The sequence below is a fragment of the Cannabis sativa genome, chromosome 9 (assembly GCF_029168945.1).
Source record: "Cannabis sativa cultivar Pink pepper isolate KNU-18-1 chromosome 9, ASM2916894v1, whole genome shotgun sequence".
NCBI classification, from domain to species: domain Eukaryota; kingdom Viridiplantae; phylum Streptophyta; class Magnoliopsida; order Rosales; family Cannabaceae; genus Cannabis; species Cannabis sativa.
The window spans coordinates 46,345,515-46,349,141 of record NC_083609.1 but is presented as its reverse complement, the minus strand read 5'-3'; the positions used below and the strand labels follow the sequence as shown (position 1 = coordinate 46,349,141).

General features: G+C 27.2%; 1 long non-coding RNA gene across 1 annotated transcript; it reads right to left on the bottom strand.

Moving 5' to 3' along the window:
- Positions 1-1,739: 1,739 nt before the first annotated feature.
- On the bottom strand, positions 1,740-2,432 carry LOC133030765 (uncharacterized). The gene is made up of 2 exons (XR_009684299.1): positions 2,172-2,432; positions 1,740-2,084 (listed from the first exon to the last, which is right to left on the bottom strand). It is a non-coding gene; the product is annotated as an uncharacterized LOC133030765 (long non-coding RNA).
- Positions 2,433-3,627: the final 1,195 nt, after the last annotated feature.

Here is a 3,627-nt window from a genome sequence, read left to right as displayed (position 1 = left end):
ATTTTGGATTTTTTTTTTCTCTAATCTATGTCTTTTGCTTATTTTAATTTTTTTTTGTTTTTTCATGTAATTCATATTTTTTTGTTTCTTATTGTATGCATGTTTATTTATGTTTTTTAACGGTTATTTTTTTGTTGTTAAGGCTTGTTCTTTTGAGTTATTTTTTTTTTTAAAAAAAGTTGAGTATACGTTTCCCCAAACTCATTACTTATTGCTCTTCTCATCTCCATCATCTTCAAAATTTTCTTCTTCTTAAGCTTATTTTTTTCAATCTTTTTCTTCATTTGTTTGAAAACTTGTTCCACATTTTTTCAATTGTGGTTACCATTACTTCTTCTTCTTCTTTTTGTTTTTTTTTTTTATTTAAGCGTTTTTATATATTACAACCATGCATAACCTGGGACTCGAACCCAGGACCTCCAACACACACGCACTCTTCTTCACATCTCCATCATCTTCAAAAAAAATTTCAGTTTCTTAAACTTCTTTCTCATTTTCTTTTTCATGTTTAGTGTCAGATATCATTTTGAGATTTTGTTCATTACTCTCTGATTTTGTTAAATTTTATAAATTTTGTTGTTTAGTATGTGCTATTCGGTGTTAAGTATTATATACTCCATTTTTATATTTTTTAACGGTTATTTTTTTTGTTGTTCTGAATTGTTTTTTAATTTATTTAGGGTAAGGAGAAATTTTTCAAGGTGAAGAGTTCTCTCTTGTGATGTTATGGTAGTCCCCACTGGTAAAAGAATTATTGAGGTGGAGTATTTTTTTTTTGTGATTTTATTTGATTTTTTTTTTTTTTTGTAGTTTTATTGTTATTCTACTATTGTTTTAGTTTATTTTTTTATGTTATTATTCTAGGATTAGAATCTTACATACTTACGTTTTGATTGGAATAATGATTATTTTTTGGCTGTTCTGGTGTTGCTCTGGTGGTTCAGACCGTAGGTATTGAAAATAGAGGTTTCATATGTGTTTTGGGATGTCTACAGTATAAAAAAATTAAAGTAATAGCAGTATTTTTATAAAAATTTATGTGTGACAATATAAATATAAAACTGTCTTCAAAATTCATTATTTTTATAAGCTTACTTTTTTAAAAAATATAGTACATACACATGTATATTTATATAGACATAATGAGTCTCAATAGTTTCACAAGATGGTGGTATAGTAATATACTTTACTATTAAACTACAAAAGCATAACTCATAAAGATTTCCTTAAGCAAAAAAATAAAATAAAATAAAAAAAATATTACCAACTCAATACAACAAGCTTCAAAAAGGATACATTTTTATTACTCATGGATACATTCAACAAATATGTGTTTTGACAATTTTGCTCCAATAAACAAACAAATCAAATAAAAAATATTAAATATAAACATTGTACAATTAAAAAAGTATCAATTTCTTTCGTATCCGATCACAAAACCAATTTTTCTAAGTAAAAGTAACAAAAGTTACTTATTGCAATAGTAAATTATTTTTTATCTTATTTGATGTAAGGAACACCTCAAATGCAAGTGAGCTACTAAATAAGTCCCCTTTTTTATATAGACTAGTTAGAAGTTACATGCCGAGGCACGTAAATATTAGTGTTATTTAAAGTTTAGTTCTTTTTTTTTATTATTTAGATTGTATCTAAATGTATGATCATGCGAATGATTTGTTTTATTAGTAATATTTGTGCTATTATATTTGGTTTGTAAAATATAATTGGGTATGCATAAGTCATAACAAAATAATATTTATTATTTACTTATAGAAAATTTAGAGGAACAAGATATAGGTTATGCAAAATTTAAAGCAAACATTATGTAACAAAAATTAAAGAAAATGTGCTATCTTAAAATAGAAGAAAAAGTTATTAAAAAAGTCTTAATATATGGAATATTATTTGAAAAACTAAAAAGAGTATAGCGAAACTTCTTCCTATTTGTCCATTGGTTCCGCTGCTTGAATGGTGAATTGATTGTACTTTGAACTCATCGTTCGTGTTGGATTTACATACAACTGAATTCTCCATTTTTGGGTCGATAATTTCTCCGCAATTTTTTGGACAAACAACCTATGTTTCTGTAAAAATAATTAAAAATAAGATTTAATATACTTCTATTTATGAAAATGTATAAATTTTATATATTTATTTTTTATTATATTTACCTCGTTCGAATATGACTTTAATTGAACTGCAGTACATGAGAATATGTTTTCTACAACATCTTCGAACATCACAGCATCTAGCAACTCAGTACCATCGTTGAGTTGTACATAGGTCCTTGCACTAATAATTTATACAGAATATATAACGGTTAGTATGAATATCAAATAAGTTCAAATATTAATTTAGTTATGATGTGTTTACAAAAATTTCTAAATACTTATATATAAAAGAAACCAAAAATCGTATAGTAACCCACATAGAAACCACCAAAGAAACCACTTGTATGTGAGTTATTTTATTAATTTCCTTTTCCGTATAGACCTTAAAATTTCTCGACGGTTCATCTTAATATAAATTATCATAATTAACTTGTATATAAAAGTTGACAATTTATAACCAGTTTATCTCATATACAATTAAAAGGAAAATACTTGTGTTGGAAATCTAAAACCATTCACATCCACATGCAATGACAACAACCCTCTTTGGGTTTCTCCACAGGCAATGTGTTGGAAATATTTTACCAGGATCTAGATTTACTAACAAGTATGTTTCATTAACATCCTAATATGAATTCTAAAACAATGAAATAAACACATAAAAAGTTTAGTAAACCTTACATTGGGTGCAGCGGAATATAATGACTCCTTCCGTTCAGATCTCTAGCCCATGATTCCTTTCTGTAGCAGAGCATCACCAAGATCTGAACCTGGATCTCTTTCTCTCCTTCCTTTGATGCTGATTCTCCTTCTTGTTGTTTGGAATCTCCTACAGTCTTATACACTATGATTGAGATATCACTTGATGTGTGTGGGCACTCACTCATTCACTCAAGGTTCGAAAAATTGAAGAGGAAAAGAGAAGGGAAGTGGCGGCTATAGAGAAAGAATAGGAGGCTCAGTTTTCATCTGACAAAGTTAACAAAGTTAAGTTTGAATGTGAGCCATCACTATCTATTTATAGGTAACCACCTAGGTTTAGGTTAGAATTATTTGACATTAAAATAATAGAAAAATAAATAGTAAAATCACACTAAGTGTGCCGCCCATGGATAGTGGATTGGGCCCAGTTTGCAATTTTATCATTTTATCATTTTTCTATCCCATATTCTCAAAAACGCTAATTTTCTAATTTAACCATTTAAATGCCAATTCTAATTATTTAATAACTAAAAATTAATTATTAAATAATATTGTCATTTAATATATTTATTAATTAGACATATAAAATCTCTTAATTAATAAATAAACCTAGAATCTCTTTTCTATACAATTTCGCCCTTGCTTAGTGAAAATTCATAAAGAAGACATAGTCTAACTTTAGAATTACAATTGATTAATCAAAATCAATTAACTAAGTCTTACAAGCAGTATGGTCGCAACTAGTACGGGGACCATGGGTCTATATATCCGAGCTTCCAATAAGCAGATCAAGAATTTACATCTTAAATTCACT